The sequence below is a fragment of the Coloeus monedula genome, assembly GCF_965178545.1.
Source record: "Coloeus monedula genome assembly, chromosome: 4".
NCBI classification, from domain to species: domain Eukaryota; kingdom Metazoa; phylum Chordata; class Aves; order Passeriformes; family Corvidae; genus Coloeus; species Coloeus monedula.
In genome coordinates, this window is record NC_138784.1 from 9,904,007 (window position 1) to 9,923,211 (window position 19,205).

A 19,205-nucleotide genomic window follows, 5' to 3' on the forward strand; every position below is an offset into this window, starting at 1 on the left:
CAGTGAGGGGTGGGAGGGGTGTGAAGGAGTGAGAGCAGTGAGGGGTCTGAGAGCAGTGAAGGGGTGTCGGAAGTGTGAAGGCAGCGAACGGAGTGAGGGGTGTGAGGGCAGCGAGGGGTGTGAGGGGAGCGGGGCTGCCCCCACCCCGCCAATGGCGCGCGGCCGCGGCGGGAGGTGTGTGCCGACCTCACTTCCGGGACCTGTCACCGGCCGCTCCCGTTCCCTCCCCGCTCCCGTTCCCTCCCCGCTCCCGTTCCCTCCCCGCTCCCGTTCCCTCCCCGCTCCCGTTCCCTTCCCGCTCCTTCCCCCCCGGCAGTCGGGGACGCGGCGCGGCCCGGCCTTGTGCAGCCCGCGGCAGCGATGCACGGTACTGCCTTAGGGGCGCCCCCGCCCGCGCGGTGCCCGTGTCCCGGTCGGGGCGCCGGGGAGGCGGGAGCGCCCGCCCGGGGCTGGGTGACGCCCCCGCCTTGCTAACGCGGCGGCGGCTTTGCTAATGACCTGTCCTTTCTTCTCCTCCCCTCCCTTGCTATTCGCTATTACTTACCTCTCTGGCCCCGCGGTGTGAAGCCCTCGGCGGAGCGGCGGCGGACAGCAGGAGGAGGTAGCCGGCCGGGGGAGATGCTGTAGCGGCTCCCGCTGCTCGCTCGGCGCGGCGCCGGCCGCCGGCTGCGGGAGCGGGGCCGAGGGGCTGCGGGACGGGCAGAGCCGGCCCGGCGCGGGCGGGCGCAGGTAACGAGCCACCCGGGAAGACCCGGGGGAGCGGGATTTTAGGGCGCTGGGGGTGGGAACAGAGGAGGGGGTAATGCCCTGTCACACGAGGGGCTGTTTGGTAACTGTCATGTCTCCTAAACGCAACATCTGGATTGCCCTTAACCTGGAATGAACTCGGCCACTAGGCAGAAAGTACGTGCTTGGAGGTTCCCGCTCTTGGCTTGGCTCAGTCAGGCGGGTTGTGCTATTCCCGGTCGGCTGGTCAGAGGAGGGTCCTCTGTCCTGGGAGCGAGGAGCAGGTCAGTGGGAATGCCTCCGGGGTTTGCTTTTGTGGTTTGCTGAGTTCTTGGTTGTCCCTATGGGGCTGGATACTTGCTTTTCAAAAAGCATTCCAGAAGTAACAATGGAAAGGAGTGCGAAAAGGTGCTGCCTTGTATTCATATTAAGATTGGCCCAGTCTCACTCAGTGACACGGGGAGCTGTTCCTAAGCTCTCTGATGGAAGTAGTATGAGCACAGGATTCGTCACACAGGATTATCTGGAATGATAGTGTTTGGCACTTTTGGCACTGGGTGTCTTAGTAGTACTGCATTAATAAAGGTGTTGCATAAGTTTTGTTGTGAAGGAAAATTGTGGTCAAGCTCCTTGTATTACAGAACATGCATAGACTTTCTCATTGGCATCTGGCACTGCCCACCTTTTGAAATTTGCTTTGCAGGCAGCAAAATGGATCAGCTGTAAAAAGTGTTTCCTTTGTAAATCTTGAATCGTTGATGTAGCATTGAGGCTGGCTACCTGGTCTCATGCTGGAACGGAGGCGGTTGTGGTTCATGTGACGTGGTCACACGTCTGCTCAAACCTAAACCAGTATCATAGCCTTTGTTGGCTGGCGTGAGCTACCGAGCGGCCATCGGCTCGTAGTGACTTTGAATGGCAACTTTGGGAATTTCAAGTAATGCAATGTAGTGTATCGGAAGGATGAGAGTGTGCAGACCTTATGAGAGGTTTGTGGAACTCCACAGCATGCTTGCTCTCTTTTCCCATGTTTGGAAGGAACTCCTAGCATGGTCCAAAAAAGCATTCTTATCAATCTGTTGGTGCCTTGTGTTGACTGTCATCCTCTACAGTCAGGTGCATAGGCAGTTTTGGCTACCTAATGGAAACACCTTGTCACTTGCTTTTCAGTAGTTCTTTAGTGTCTTCCTTTTCTGGTAATGCTGTAGTCTTCATAAAGGGTATCATGAATTTTAAACCATGGAGAAAGGGTTACACTTCAGTTGTGATTTTGTATTGTTATGCTTTTGATATTTTATGTGTGGAATCTTATAAAAATATAAGGGATAATAATGTCCTACAGGATATATGGCCTGAGATACTCATCTTGTTCTAAAAAATGAATTATAATACTTACTGTTGTCCCAAAGTGGGCAAGGAAATATAACTGTTCTTAGTATTTTTTTAGAAGCAGCTTGTACTTCAAAGCTGCAAAGAGCTCTATTTTTGTCTTTCCTTTTCTATAGCTTTCCTGGTAAGATTTGGGTTCTGAGTTCTGCTTCTGTTGCACATGTCATATTTTTGCAAGGGGGGAAAAAAGGAGAACACCATACTTGTCTTGGAAAATAAATGAAGTTGAATTCATGTTTATTAAATGTGCAAGCATATTTTCTTGCATCATTTTTGAACTTAAACTTTTTTTTTAATCCACTTTTATAAAATCTCTCTGAATCTTTAATTTGTTAGGTTTTTTTAGCTATGAATGGTTTTATTTTATACGTCTTATAAAGTATATAAAAACAAAGTCTCTACCTTTGGGATGTAAATCCTCAAAATAAAGGTCAGTTGGAAAGACATCTCATGGGACTGTGTGTGCACTTTGGAAACCATAACTACTCTACGTGTGTCCACAAAAAGACTTGGACATTTGTGAGAATGCTCTTTAGGAGTAAAAGTATTTTACTCTATAACAGATAATTTAAATAGCACAGGGCTGTCACTACAGTGTTCTCAGTTGAGTGGTTTTGAATTCTTTTAGTATGAACAAAAAAATATCAGCTAAAAAAATATTAGCATTGGGATATACCAGTTATATTCCCTAGTTAGCTAAATGTCAGTGTGGTCCTGCTGTAAAAGTAGGGACATACTAAAAGCCTCAGTCATTTAAAAATAATTTTAGCCCAAGTAAAATGAAAGAATTTTTTTTTCTGAAGAAGCATAAAGAATTTTTTTTAAAGTTATATTACATCATAGCTATGTAAAATCAGTATAGTAAGCCCTGCGAAATTTTGTTGATTTTGTTTTTTTAAGAATGTCAGCAGCTTTTTATTGGTGAAGAACTACTTGTTATCACCAATCTGCATGTGAAATGGAAGGGGAAGAGATTCTGGAAAACAACTTCTGTTTCAGCCTTGCAAGATGCTGCATGATGGGGTGAGTACATACATGGACTGGGCATAGAATCTCTGTGAAGAGTGATTAATGTATAGTCAAATGACAAGGAAAGAAATTTGAGCATGTGGTGCCAAGAAATAATTGATAAACAGAAAGTAGTAGCACAATCATGAGAACAAAGTAAAACTTCCTTATGTTTTGATATCTACTGCTGTCTTAGGTGCTAGTCAGTAGAATTCTGAATTCCTAATGTTTTAGAAGTAGAGTGCTCAGCATTTCACAGGACCAGGTCTGTTAAATACTGAATGACTTTTTATGAAGTAGAAGGCTGAATTTTTCACTGAATTAAAAAGTACTTGTCTGGTAAGGTTAAGTTCTTAATCATCACTATAAAACTAAAATAAAACTTAAATAAAACTAAAATTTCTCAAAGAATGTGATATTTGACATGTTTTAAAGATATTCAACTGATCTGAGGAGATTGTTGTGTGACCAGATTGCATGGGGCATTGAGATGTTGCCAAATCTGACTCCACTTCCTCATACCACTTCTCATAGTTTCTGCTTATGAAACAATATTTATTTATAAGTGCATTGCATGTGTCTTTAAATATCAAAGAAGTGTAATTTCTGTGTCCAGTGAAGGACTTCTCGTGCACAGATTAATACAAATTATAAACCACAACTCATTGGCATTCTAGTCCTGACTGAGGCTTGAGTTGTTACGTGACTGGTTTGTATAAACCGAGAAATTATTCACTAAATCTTTCCAAATAGTAAAAGAAACTTGTTCCAAAATGTGTCTGCCTTGAGGAACTCAGAGCAGTGAGCTGAAGTTGTACAGTTGTACTGAGGTTGTACAGCTCTTTGGCATTTGTTTCCAGGCAGCTGAAATACATGTGAAAGTGGGTTAGCCCAGTATTTTCATATTTCATATTTTTTTATCTCATTAGTTTGTTTTCATTTTGTTGAGAAGTACCTAGAAGGAAACCAGAGCTGCTGTTTGGTGTGCTGGTTGAGTAAACTCAACACTCATTTGTGAGTGTATACATCCTGGAGCTGAGAAAACTTATTGTTGTGAATAGTTTAGACTTTGATATATTTTACGTGGAAAAATAATACCACAATAACTTAATATTATTTACATTTTAAAACAAAAAAAAATCATTAAATGGATCATTTGAAACGCTTCTGTGGCCTGTGATTAAGGTTTGGCGGCAGGTCTTACTGTTTTGTTGTGTATATCCATGCATCCAGCACTGTTATGCTGAGTAAGTTAAGCTAAGTAACCTGCACATAGGCTTGTATTGCCATTCTTTGTTTTGTTTTGTTTTGTTACACGATTAAGTGCTACATGCCTCTTTTGTTTTAAAAATTATTTATGGGAAATAATAACAAATCACAGGACAAACCACTGAACATGAACATTCAGAAGGTAAGAAGAACTCTTGTCTGTTTGCAAAACTGATTTGAAAGTGAAGACTTGAATTACTGATGACATTTCCTAACCTGCTGTTAGTGTTGCTGCTTCAGGAAGAATGGTACAAAATACTTGACGTTGGAGTCATGGGGCAGGCTCCCATAAAACCAAACCAAACTCTGGCATCTTTATTCAATGTGTATGGGAAAAGTTCGCTGGAGTAGTAAGGCTGAAGAATATACTATGGAACCAGTTGGATCTGAGGGGGAGGATGAGGGAGAAGATGGGTGTTGTGTCAGGAGACTGCTTTGGAGACTGTTTATTAGCAGGCAGGTGGCATTCTGTCCAACAGGGCTGAGGAATCCTCCAGTACAGCTGTCAATTAATTCATACACTCCGATATTAAAACACAATTAATTGCAGCCCACAGGTCATAGTGAGTATTGTTGGCGTGTTGGCAGTTTTCAATGGAAGGTTACAAAATAGCTATATACATACACATATATATATATATATATATATATATATAAAGTGAAGTTTATCTATTCTTACCCAACTCAGGATAAAGGACATGCTGTGTGCAGTCAAGCAGGCCAGTCTGATCAAGTCGAGTAGCAGCTTTAGTACCCGTCTAAGCAAGAGACAAGCAGCACAGGGTACTGCCTCTGAACAAAGCAGCAGCTGTACCTGTTGTTCTGTGCTGCCACACAGATGTAACTGTACATAAACAGGCAATATTTTCAAACAGCTGTCAAATTTTCTAGTTTCGGGCCCCTGATTTTCAGCATACTGAGCTGCTGTCATTCTAACAGAATTTACAAGGAGTTGCATTTTCTCAAGATTGTAAATCCTGTAATAAATCCTGTGGAAATGTAATAGTGATTACCCTCTAAGAATATAGAATTGTTCCATTTGCGGCTATCATTAATTTTATTTCTCTTTTACATGGCAGGGGGGTGTGTGTGTATGAATGAACACATAAGTGCAAAAAAGAATAGGATGTCCTCTGTCAGTGGCTCCTGATAGCCCTGCAAATACAGGCTACAGCAAGAAGTGTGGCTACACAGCATGGCTGGATCTGATCTAGGCTCCTGCTTTCCTTCTGCCATCCACACGTTTCTATCCGTCTTTTTTCTGCCCCTCTGGGGGTCTGTTCAGCTCTCTGTTCAGCTCTCTATAGCTGTTTATGGTTTTCCTGCGTTACACTTCTACCGATTCAGTGAACAGAATTGTTTCACCGGGGCTGTGTATACACTGGGGAATGAAACTCGCCAGGGACTGTTCCTGGGAGCTGGATCGGAGTGTCGGGATTGCAGGGTCGCAGCCGTGCTGCTCCTCAGGCGCAGAGCAACGAGTGCCCTGGGCCGGGCGCTCTCCTGGGAGCGTGCCAGGCTGCTGCGGGCCAGAGCAGTGTCGGGGAGATAATTCCCGCTGCCAGAGGTGGCCAGCGGGATCGGGCAGCGAGAGAGCCAGCGCAGGCACCGGGGAGCAGCGTGGCTTGGAAGGGCAGAGGGAGAGGGAAGGTGCGGGGCAGGCAGTGTCAGGAGCTACTGAAGGGATATCCTTTTGATGTGAGGGAGCTGTTACGTTACTCAAGCTGACTTGTCTAGGTACCCTTCAGGTAACTTTATTTTGCAACCAGTAACTCAGTTGTGCTCTGGAGAGGGACTGTGTGCTGTGTCCCCATAACTGCTCTTTCAAAGTCTCATTCAAGCCAGCTGAAATGCCTTACAAAGTGAAGTGAAACTGGAATATGAAAGTACATACATGGCTTTTTAAAGAGGTTTTCTTTTCCTGGCTGTTTCACTGGACTCATATTCTTCCTTCACCTTTCTGCAACTCAGGTGCTTCTTTGGTCAAAAGGAGTGGGGTGGCAGTGCTGGTATTGCTGTTAAGCTGGGCACCAGGTACCCTTCGTGTCATAGAGGATGAGCAGGGAAAACGTGGCAGGAAAATAATTGGTTATAGTTTGCCACTTTTTGATCTCACAGGAGTGTGAGGCTTGTGATCTGTATCCTGTAGTGAGTGACCTGATTTAGAGCTGTGAAGTCATGTGTCCCCAGTATATCCTCTATCTGACACGTCAGGAGCTTGAATGTACAAGTACTTGATGTCCATTTGCCAAAAAATGTAGATTAATTGCCTGTTGCCAGGGCTCCTGTCAGAAACGCTAATTCAGTGTAAACTTTGTTTTTGTGTGATACATTTATCGCAAAGAAAAACTTTTAAAGGTAGGGATGTCTGAATTATCAGAATAAAATTGAAGGCCTTTTTCTTAACCAAAAACCCAAACCAAAACCAACAACAACAAAAAAAAACCAGCAGCAGAAAGTGAAAGAATTTTGTTTCGCATTCCACTCTGGGTACTCTGCGTTGTGGCATGACATTAAATTGAAGTTAGTTTATTTTTAGCAGGTTTCATTTGTTTGTTGACCTAAACGTAACAGCGGAGCAACAAGAGCTTGTAAAAATACTTGTAACGAATGAGTAAAATTGCAGCACAATAAAGAATAAGTAAACTACACAACTTCAGGTGCTAGTTACAGAAGACATTTGAATTTTTTGTGCTGGTAGAAGAGTATAAAAGCTGGCCCATTGGAATTACTCAATTTTCAAAAAGACACTTGCAAGCAGAAGGGGCCTAAATCTGTAATATCCTAACTGAGGGTCATTATTTTTTAAAGGATATAAATCCCTCTGTTAAGCTAAATTTAATTTATCAAGTAAGTCCTGTTACTATGTCTGGACAAGGGCATAAAGTTTATCAGTGAAATAAAACCACTGAAGATACACAGTGGTGGTGTTCTCTGCTAAGAAGGGGAATTCAGGCTTCTTGAACCTCTTCCAGAAACAGATGTAAATTCCACTGTAGCTTTTCAAATAGTGAATAATCATGGTCTGTTATGTTTGGTGATGAATCATGCGATGGGTTGCAGATGGTGAGGCGGGTGCAGCTGTGCAGATGCTGGAGGAGCTGAGATAGGAGACTGGAGGACCGAGGGGGTGAAGGTGGTGATTTGGGGATGGGGTGATATGGCTGATGGAGGAGAGGGATAAGACAGCTGAAACAGTATTGAAAAGGACTGTAACCTGAGATTTGGGATCAGGAATGTGCTGGTGACTGAAAGGAGGCGTTCTTGAGGCAGAAAGATGTTTTTGTTGTTACTGATCTTTGAAGAAAGAAGTTGCAGTATCAGATACCAAAGCAACTGGACTTTTGTCCTGAGCCAAAACAATAAGGAACCCAAGCTAGAAGTTTAAGCTATAAATGAGAAGAGAAAACTAAGAGACTTCTTGTCTCTTTTAAAGGAATACTGGCCTTAAGTAGGAGAGCTTTGGTAGGAAATTACGGATGCAAAGTTGTGGGCTTTTTTAATTCTATTTTTCTGAGCAGGACATGTGTAATGAGATCAAGGTGGCAAAATTTGGGAGTTTGTAAGGTAGAGAAGTTGTATCTGTCTAAGTCGACTAAAAATGGGGGGTTGCAAGGCCTAATCATTAAATGGCAGGTAAGACTCAAATGACACTTTTCACAATCTTAAATCAATATGCTAAACAAATGTTTCAAATTGTTGCATTAGGTAATTTTAATTTAGCTTTTTCTTTTTACCCTCTCCTTTTAGATTGAAAGTTTCATTCCAAAACAATAGCTCTTTATTCAGGAAGAATGTTGCCATTAAGATATCTGCAAGAATTAGTATTTTTGCTCACAGGTCAGAAATCCTCAGCCAAAGTGAATACTTAACCACTATTTCAAGGATAGCCAATTATCTTTTTCTTAATAAAGTGTGTGATTAGGAGTCAAAGTGAGGGACCCTAGAAAACTCTAGAATAATCCAAGTATTGACATAACTTCAAGCACCTATTGTACACTTGTGTGTTCTACAAACCCCAGCAAATATAAAATAAATACCGTAAATTAATTGGGAAAAAAAAAGGGGGGGGGGGGCAGGTAGTGCAGGGAAATGTCCAGATCAAAGCAATTTTCAGGTTTGTTTTCTCACCTATTTTGGTCTAGTTACCTGTCAGGTATATGCAGTAAGGTCTGTGGTCCTCTGCCCCCACCCAATAATTCTGAACCTGCAAGTCTTCTCAAATTAGAGAGAGCAGTAATGGCTGCAAAGGCATTAAAGTTCTGGCATTTTCATGGAAGTTGGTGACTGGGAAGAAGAAAGGAAAACACATTATTGACCCTGCTGAGGAAGTGAGGCAATAGGAATTCAGCAATTGTCTGTTCTTTTTGGCCTGTTGGTTGCCAGCCAGCAAAGGAGGACAAGGGAGTTCAGGCTGAACCAGCCACAGTGCATTTGTGGTGCTTCGGGGGTGTTGTGGGCAGGGAGCAATAGTAAACACCCGTACGAATGGTACTTCTCAAATCTGGGTACTGCCTCAGTGCTCCCAAGCTTTTATCATGCTATTGAAACTCGCAAAATCACGCACAGCTGCAAAAATTTCATTGCCAGTCAATAAACTCAAAATTAATTGGCGTCTGTCAAATATAATACGTGGCCTTGAATGAGGTTGTATTCAGTTGAAGTATTTATGTCAGAGGAACAATCCTTTGCTCTTCTTTTGAAGAATAAGAAAGGTTGAAATAATACAGGAAGGTTAAATATGCTCAGAAAACAAAAGATTAGGTAATTATTTCTTATCCTTCTTTTATGATAAATTTCAGCTAAAGACTGATTAAGATTCTAATTTCTAAAGAGCATGTTACTGGTACATGTTATGATAAAATATAGATACGATATTTGTTACGATAACATACTAAAGAGTATGTTATCGATAATGTATACCACTTGATATCACACATAAAGGCCTGCAGATAAAAAAACAAAAGGGATTCTTATATCCTGTTTTGTAAGAACACATTTTAAGTTACCCATATGTACACATAAACCCTAAAGATTGTTGAAATATTACCAGTTTCAGAAAGTGCATCCAAGTGTCTGTTTGACTTTAGGTTAGTGGCAAATGGCTTTTTCTTTTCATAAATATGGTATGTCTGAATTTTCACATTGTTAGGATGAGTTACTAGACAATTATGCTTATAAAAGTTATGATGTTTTTCTTGACAAAACACTCATGTGTGTTATGGTTCTGTGGGTTTGTTTGGTTTTGGGCTTTTGTATCAAGCATGTGAGCAAGTAAATCTTCTGAGTGAGAGGTTTACGTAGCAACACCATCAATATGCCAAAAATTTTGCCTTGCACTACATCCGTGTGCATTAGATTATAATTTTAATTGACAATTTCAGTTGCACAGATGTCTTTAATTTGCTACCTTATGAAGTTTATTTTTACCATATGTAGTGAAAATGTACTCTGCAGGAGACTTAGCAAGGGGCTTACATTTTATTTACTTCAGAAATTGATTATATTGGAGATAATAATTTAGTCACCACTCTAAAATGCAATTTCTATTTGCCTGTTACCCTCAGATACCTGTATCCTTCAACAAATGAGGTCTCTGTAGAATATCTGGGTATAGTTAGAAAATTGTTGAGCAGGCGCTTTTCATAATCTGAGATGAAGTAATCACATGTATAAGGAAACAATTGCAGCGTCCCAATTTAGACTTAAGGATCTGGTTCCCAGTTGCATGTTGGGGCATATGTGTGGGCTGTTGGAAAATGCTGTACATGTTGTAATCAACTTTGACTTCACCACTCAAACTACTTTTACATAATAACTTTAGGAAAAAGCCCCTGACAATGGCTTAGGACATCTAATCTGTGCATGCAGTTCATAAGATAGTTTTTGCGGGATTTTTAGTTTGTTCCTTTTTCTTAATTCTCTTAATTCTGGCCGTACCATGCAACCAGATTTAGCCTCAATCTGAGCTCTGATCTCTGAAATTAAGGTGTCCCTAACTGTTAATCAATGCAAAATCTTGGCTTATATAATTAGCTCATCAGACATTTGTACAGGACCGCAAAACTTAGAAAACCTGGAAACTTCCAGGTAAATGGGCAAGGAGTTTTTAGGACACACTGAATAAATGGGTAAGGAGTTTTTGGGACACATAAGGAAAGTAAAAGAACTTTTAAGTTCATCAACGGGGTAATAAAAATAAATCAAATACTCAGATGACACGTTTGTGTGAACGTGACCTTGGCTCTTGGATCAAATAGCAAATACATGTATGTCATGTTTGTCTGAATGTGACCTCTCCTTGGTTCAAATGTCAATCATAAATCAAACCCCAGCTTTTGATGTACATGCAGAGGGAACAGCCTCTTAAATGATGCACCAGATCTCCATTTCTCAGCAGTTGTGGTCTCCACGTGTCAGTGTTCAGCGCACACACCCAGCATGTGTGGCAGTATGTTCTGTCAGCTTCATTGCCTACCAGGTGTTTTCACAAAGGCTTTAGAACTCGTAGAACTTTGAAGCACAAACTGCTATGGCTGTTGTGATTAACACATAATCTTTTGAATCCTCCTCAAGCATCAAATAATTGGAGTGGACAGTGACTTGAAGAGATACTGACAGTGAAATGGATTGGTTAAAGAGCAAAACTTAGGGTTTCATTTGGGAGAGGAAAGGAAAAAGGGGGAGTGTATTTCAAGTGTAAAGTTGTAAATGTAACAATGGAGTGGGGTTTTCATTAGAAATTCTGGTGAGCCGTGAGCAGTATTGGTGGAACTGCAGTGAACCTGAAAGGCAGCACATGGCAGAGAACACAGACTACTCTAGAACATAGTGTTTACTAAGATGTTGCCATGGCTTAGTTTCTTGCAGAAAATAAATTCTTATTGTCCTTTTGAATCTCTTTTTAATAAAATATACTTTCTTCAGTGGTTGTGCCTCAAAAATACTGGATACTATGAACTCCAATATGAATATTTGCTTTAAGTGCATTAACAACTAATGTAATAAATTGAATAATCTTCCTTCATACTGCCTTCCACGCTGATTTTTGTAAAGTCATGTTAACAATAGTATCTTGATTCTATAGATTAGACTAGATATAGGTAGTCAGTTTGACTATAAAAACAGAAACAGACAGCATTACAAATTGAGAGCTTTTTAGGCCTTCTATGTATCTGGACTGTAAATGTTGAAGCAAGACAAAAGGCTTTCTTAACATAAAGTTTTTCACTTGAGTCTTTGCCAGTGCTTGCTTGAGTTTGGAACCATCTAAATTTCAGACTGGGTTATAATATAGTTAAAAAAATACAAAAACCTAGGAACTCAAAATATGCAAAGCAACCAAACAACCAAAAAAAAAAAAATCCCCAAAGCCCCACAAACAGACAAACAACTCAAAGCAACAAAGATCCCTCCAAAAACACTTATTGAAGAAAATAGTGAAGTGAGGGAGAAAATTATAGGTTTTTCAATAACCCTAAGTATAGTATATAGTTTGTTAATTTATATTACTACTGACTTATACTGAAGTCCTGAGTAGACAGTTCTTTAAAGGATTCAGCAGACACAGATTTAAAAGAAAGCTTTACTTTGACATACAGCTATTTTTGACTTTAGTTTCAGTCACTAGACAGAAAAGTCAAGTCTTCTTATTCCAAATTACAGAAACCTCCAAAGCATTTACTTTTTGGATATGAAAACTCACGTTTAGAGGAGAAAAAAAAAAAAGCAACAACCAAAAAATCTCAAAGTCATGTTGGTATTCTATGCAGACTTGAACCTATTTGAGCTTGAAAGCAGTTCAAACAACAACTCAATCTCCCCTCTTTACAATATGGGATTTTCCTTTTATCAGAAGGACCTTGATGCAAATTTGAGTAATGCCATGTTTGATATATCCATTTATGTGGAAGAAAGCAAGCATGATTGAAGATAGGTGTAAACTTGAGATGATAGACCTGTAAGTCTTGTCTTTGGAGCCTGGAGGCAAAGGTTGCAAAACCTTCCTGTCCCGTTGCTGATGAAACCAAATCTGGCTTCTGTTGTTAAAGGGATTGCAGGGGCTTCTTTAAACACAGGCTTCAGATCTTACTGTGCCGATAACCAGGAGCTGTCTTTCTTTACATCTGAAGCTGAGCTGTCTGCTAGAGGCTGACTAGTCTAATGGTGTGGAGGAAATATGGTAAAATCTATTTTCTGGTCTAATATGAAATCATTGTAAGTATAAAGTGTTCTGAACAGAGTTCCTAGTTACCAGCATCTTGAGGGGCTTGTTGAATTTAAAATTCTCCATTAGAAAGCCACTTGATGCTAGGATGCTGTTTTATTCTTTACAAGCAGCAGAAGTCTTTCTTTGAGCTAGATTCTACTCTCAGCTTGAGTTTCCAGCATTGGAACTTTAATTTCATTTTTGTTATTTATTTATTGGAGCATGTTGTGTCAACTCAGAGTAAATGCCTGTATCTTCCATTTACTGGATTTCAGTGGCAGTTTTACTGCTGGAAGGTGAGTATCTGTGGAATGTGCACATAGCAGCCTGCATGAGAGTTCCATGGCCCTGCTGAAAGACGGTAATACCCCTTAACCTAATAGAGGTGCTGTCTCATCTGTAAAGCAGTTTTCACCTCTCACAGAAGACCAAAGACACATTGGCTTCTTCACTTCAGGCAGTGCAAGTGCCTGGTTTGCAGACCCAGCCAGTCCACACAGTCACTGGATTCTACAGAGGAGATTCAGGCTGTACATGCAGTTATTTTTTGGCCATGCAGCATGTGTATCTGTCTTCCAACTGCTTACTTCTGCTCTCTCCATTGAGCCAGCACTAATATTTGTAAGGCTTTGCAGTGAACTGGATCAGAGAAGTGGTCGGATTGAAAAGTATCATGTTTTTAGTGTGTAATCATGGCCACAAAGATCAGTCATGGCTCTGCAAATTCCATTGAGCTTCACTCAACCCAGACACGTTAAGTGAGCTGTTTGACGTTAGGTGAGATGAATTACTTCTCTTATTTCTGTTTGCTGAAAATTAATTTCTGCTTTGTAGTTTTTTCTCTATTAGTAACTGCATCTGTTGTGTGAAAGTGAGAGGGTATGATATTTGAAATAAATACTTTTATTATCTCCTGAATACTTTTGTTGCTGTCCTGTTACTAGTTATTTCTTAAACAGTAATCTTGGCAAAACAAACAATTTTTAAAACTATTTAGTGTATAATAAATGTGTTTAATAAGCAAAAGAAAGCATTGGAGGAAATTGTGGATATATAATCTTGAAGGTCTAGAAAGCAGCTGAATAGTTTAAAGCAGGAAGGTCACATTTAAAAGGAGGGTGAGTGGTCCTGTTCAGAGACATCAACCTGTAATATACACTAGCCAATATCATTTAAAATCCAGTGGGACAGAAAATCTGGGGACCAAAGAAACGCAGCTTCTGAGCTCAGTAACTTCCCCTTGAGTTTTGCTGAGTAATAGAAAAAAAAAAAAAACATTCCTATGTTGTTTGTACTGCTTTGTCATGGCTTAACCCCAGGAGGCAACCAAGCCCCACTTGCTCACTCCCCTGCCATGAGGCTGGGAAGAGAACTGGAATCAAGGTTGCATAGAATTTATCCTTACATGACTTTTAAGATCCGAACTTTATAGCTGTGCTATCAATTTTCAAAATTAGGGTATGTGAATTTTGATTTCTTTTAAAAGCAAGGATATTTACAAGTTGCATATGATATGTTGGAATATGGCTGAGTAAAGGGAAGAAATATGAATTTTTTCTGGGTGGGTGTCATGGTTTGAAAGACAGGTGTCTGCTAAGGAAGGCAGGAGCCTGCCTTGGAATGGCAGATGTGACCCCCCTTCCCTCCGAGTTATTATAATTTTGAAATTAAGGGGCTTTTAGGCAAAGATGTGGGAAATAGGAATAACAGTTCTTTACTATTATATATCTGTATGTGTATAACAAGGCAAACAAGCAGCAATAACTATGGCAGTAACAGCAAACAATCACAAACCCAGTCCATCCCTTCTCGGCTGTCGGGCCCTTTCCCCTGGGGTGCAGTTCCGCTCGCAGCCGGCAGGGGCGCTGGCGGCTCCCGGTGAGCAGGGCAGGTGCGATGGTTCCCCCGCGGCTGCAGGGGGCGCTCCGGAGCGAGCTCGGGGAGCACGCGGCACCGGCGGCCTGGGATCCCGGGGAGGGATGGAACAAAGGCTTCACAAACCCCTGGGCAGCCGATCCCGGTGTCTGGCCTGTGCCTCGGGAACAGCAGGCTGGAATGACAGGCTGGAACAGCAGGGACGAGCACAAATCCTGGGTGGCAGACGAGATGTATTTAAACTGCGGAGCTGTGGTGGGAACCCCCCGGAGGTCTGGGCAGGCAGGGCAAGCAGGGATACAATGCAGCGAAGGCTCAAAGCAACAGCGGGGGCAGGGCAGCCACAGCCTGGCTCCCAGTGGGGCAGGGAAGGTGGGCTTGGGATCCTGGGGTTTCTCTGGCAGAAGGAAAAGCAGCCCAAGAAAGCAGCCTCCCTCTCCATCCAAATGCCGGGAACTGAGTGCCCACACACCCAGGTGAAACAAAAGAGTAGCCAGATGCACCCCTCCCCCAATGGCTAGCTCTTTAGTTTTTCTTAAATTTGTCCCCCTAGCAACACGTATGGGGAAAATTCTTTTAACAGAAAAAAACCCCACGAGAACTCCTAAACCCCCAACATTATCTACCCCGAATTTTTCCTATACTAACATGTTACACGAAACTTAACTTTTTTAACCATATAAATACATGCATCACCTGAATTATATACATATATACATGCAGATACTGATACAAGCACAGAGCCATGGGTAGTTCACCCTAAAACAAGGTCCTCTTGAGGTATGCATCGGGTCTTTCCATCCTTTTGCATCACCCACCAGGTGCAACCTGGTCCCTGAGCAAAGACAACCCCACGGATGTGTCTGTCTTTGCTCAAGGCAGAATTAACCCAAACAGTTTTTCCAAGCATACCTCTCATGTGCACCACTAGAACCTTATCCCCGTCTGTTGTTTGTAGGGGTTCGGATTGGGCAGGGCCTGCTCGGTTGGTGGAGCCTACCAGGTGGCTCTTGCTAAATGCACCTCCCAGTTTTTGAAAGTCCCCCCACCCAGTGCCTTCAAGGTGGTTTTAAGCAGTCCATTACACCGCTCAACCTTCCCAGCTGCTGGTGCATGGTAAGGGATGTGCTACACCCACTCAATGCCATGTTCTCTAGCCCAGGTGTTTATAAGGCTGTTCTTGAAATGAGTCCCATTGTCAGACTCGATTCTCTCAGGGGTGCCATGCCTCCAAAGGACTTGCTTTTCAAGGCCCAGGATGGTGTTCCGGGCAGTAGCGTGAGGCACAGGGTAGGTCTCCAGCCACCCAGTGGTGGCTTCTACCATTGTGAGCACGTAGCGCTTGCCTTGGCAGGTTTGAGGCAGTGTGATGTAATCAATCTGCCAGGCCTCCCCATACTTGTATTTGGACCATCGCCCACCATACCACAGGGGCTTCACCCGCTTGGCCTGCTTGATCGCAGCGCGTGTCTCACAATCATGGATGACCTGGGAGATACTGTCCATGGTTAGATCCACCCCTCGATCTCATGCCTACTTATAGGTGGCATCTCTGCCCTGATGGCCTGAGGCATCATCGGCTCATCAAGCTAGAAACAACTCTCCTTTATGTTTCCAATCAAAGTCTATCTGGGACACCTCTATTTTCGCAGCCTGATCTACCTGTTTGTTGTTACGATGTTCTTCGTTAGCCCGGCTCTTGGGGACGTGAGCATCTACATGACGGACCTTCACGGATAGCTTCTCTACCTGAGTGGCAATGCCTTTCCACTCCTCAGCAGCCCAGATTGGTTTTCTTCTACACTGCCAGTTTGCCTTATTCCACCTTTCTAGCCAACCCCACAGAGCATTGGCTACCATCCATGAATCAGTGTAGAGGTAGAGCTTTGGCCACTTCTCTCTTTCAGCTATGTCCAGAGCTAATTGGACAGCTTTGAGTTCAGCAAATTGGCTCAATCTACCTTCTCCTTCAGTAGCCTGTGCAACTTGTGTGGGGCTCCATACAGCGGCTTTTCATTTCTGGCTAGCACCTACAATTCGGCAGGAACCATCAGTGAAGAGGGCATATTGTCCTTCACTCTCTGGTAGCTCGTTATATGGTGGGGCTTCCTTGGCACATGTCACTTGCTCTTCTTCTTCTTCAGAAGATAACCCAAAAGTCTTGCCTTCTGGCCAGTTCGTAATTATTTCCAAGATCCCAGGGCGACCTGGGTTTCCAATTCGGGCGCGCTGCATGATGAGGGCAATCTATTTGCTCTAAGTAACATTGGTGGCATGATGCTTAGAAGGAACCTTTCTTTTGAACATCCACCCCAGCACCTGTCGTCTGGCTGCCAGGAGGAGTTGTGCCTCTGTGCTGATTACTTCTGAGGCAGCTTGGACTCCTTCATAAGCTGCCAAGATTTCTTTCTCTGTGGGAGTGTAGTTGGCTTTGGACCCTCTGTAGCTTCGGCTCCAGAATCCCAGTGGTCGGCCCCGAGTCTCACCAGGCACCTTCTGCCAGAGGCTCCAGGACAGACCATTGTTCCCGGCTGCAGAGTAGAGCACGTTCTTCACCTCTGGTCCTGTCCTGACTGGGCCAAGGGCTACCGCATGAGCAATTTCCTGCTTGATCTGGGCGAAGGCTTGCTGCTGTTCAGGGCCCCAGTGGAAATCGTTCTTCTTGCGGGTAACCAGGTAGAGAGGACTCACGATCTGGCTGTACTCGGGAATGTGCATCCTCCAGAAACCTATGGCGCCTAGGAAAGCTTGTGTTTCCTTCTTGTTGGTCGGTGGAGACATTGCTGTGATCTTATTGATGACCTCAGTGGGAATCTGACATCGTCTATCTTGCCACTTTACTCCCAGGAACTGGATCTCTCGGACAGGTCCCTTGACTTTGCTCTTCTTGATGGCGAAACCAGCTTCCAGGAGAATCTGGATGATCTTTTCTCCTTTCCCAAATACCTCCAATGCTGTGTTCCCCCACACAATGATGTCATCAGTGTACTGCAGATGTTCTGGGGCCTCACCCTCTTCCAGTGCAGCCTGGATCAGTCCATGGCAGATGGTGGGACTGTGCTTCCACCCCTGGGGCAGTCGGTTCCAGGTGTACTGCACGCCCCTCCATGTGAAGGCAAACTGAGGCCTGCACTCTGCTGCCAGAGGAATGGAGAAAAATGCATTAGCAGTGTAGTAGTGTTGTACATTAGTGGTGTACCACTTCGCTGCTTTGGACTCCAGCTCGTACTGGAGCTCCAACATGTCCAGCACAGCAGCGCTCAATGGTGGAGTCACTTCATTCAAGCCACGATAGTCCACAGTCAATCTCCATTCCCCTTCAGACTTGCGCACAGGCCAGATAGGGCTGTTGAAGGGTGAGTGGGTCTTGCTGACCACCCCTTGTCTCTCCAGCTCACAGATCATCCTGTGGATGGGGATCACAGCATCCCAATTTGTCCGATACTGCCGGTGGTGCACTGTCAAGGTGGCAATTGGCACTTGTTGCTCTTCCACTTTCAGGAGCCCAACTGCAGAAGGATTCTCTGATAGTCCAGGCAGGGTGTTCAATTGCCTAATGCCCTCTGCCTCCACAGCAGCAATCCCAAATGCCCACCTGAGCCCTTTCGGGTCTTTGTAATAGCCATTCCAGAGGAAGTCTATGCCCAGAATACACGGGGCCTCTGGGCCAGTCACAATCGGATGTTTTTGCCACTCCTTCCCAGTCAGGCTCACCTCAGCTTCCAAAAGGGTCAACTGCTGTCATCCCCCGGTCACCCCAACAATGGATACAGGTTCTGCCCCCACATGTCCCGATGGCATTAAAGTACACTGTGCCCCAGTATCAACCAACGCATCTGTCATAGGTTAGCAAGCATAGTCCCGGAAGGGACGTCCTTGCTAAGGGGTGCTTACAGTTTCCTCTGGGAACTGATAGAGCCTATCAGCTGGCCAGTTTGAATATGGACAATTCTCTAAGCCACTTAAAGTTGTGACCACCTCTGTGATCCACACTTAAGAACAGACAAACTCCCCCTCCAAGCTCTCTCTCATTTCCGGTGCTGGGACAGGTGGCTGCAGGCCCTGTGTGGGGGCCAGCGGGCCCGGTCAGGCCCTGCTCGGGCCAGGCCGGGCCGGGCCACGGCCATCCTGGAGTCGATGGACCTGTTCCAGCCGTGGAACCCCCCCCACTGCCTTGCCGTGGGCAGCCGGAGCGGCTTGGCTCTCCCCCCTCTCCACTTCGATAAGAAAAATTCAACATTCCAGCTGCAAAGCTGCAAGGCTGAGGTGAGATTAACCCTTTTATTGCTGTGAAGAGCTGAAAACCTGAGGGAAGAGAGAGAGGAGATACTTAAAGCTGAAATTCTGTTGTGAAGCTATGATATATCAGAGTATCCCATTGTAATTCCATGAAGATATGGGGGATGGAGTGTTCAACTCGTAAGCAAAAGCACCTGCACTGAGATAGGCAGATGCTGAAGCAGCTGTAATTTCATGAGAAGTTTGGACAGGGAGAGATGAACCAGATGAGGACTTTGCTCCAAACGGGAAAGGAGAAAACCTCAGTCCCTAGAGATGCTCCCAGAGATAGTCCTAAAGATGAAGATGATGAAGACCCTTTGCTCCCAGGGAAGGAGAAGGGCCTCTGTTTTTGTTTCTGAACGGCTCAACCTTAAAAATTGTACCCCGAAAAACTTCAAGAGTGGACCCTCGAAAGCAGTTGTGGGAAAAGCTGCAAGTCGGGGGAAGG

General features: G+C 43.8%; 1 protein-coding gene across 4 annotated transcripts in view; it reads left to right on the plus strand.

The window, feature by feature from the left end:
- Positions 1 to 214: 214 nt before the first annotated feature.
- The window catches only part of PPARA (peroxisome proliferator activated receptor alpha), a 38,555-nt gene continuing 19,564 nt past the window's right edge, over positions 215 to 19,205 (plus strand). For 2 of the 4 annotated variants that reach the window (XM_082280722.1, XM_082280719.1), the window contains exons 1-2: positions 215 to 729; positions 3,016 to 3,138. The gene's annotated coding sequence lies outside the window, so the exon portion shown is untranslated. Of the gene's footprint in view, positions 730 to 869; positions 1,011 to 3,015; positions 3,139 to 19,205 lie in introns of those variants that run through there. The other 2 variants (XM_082280720.1, XM_082280721.1) reach the window with 2 other exon arrangements.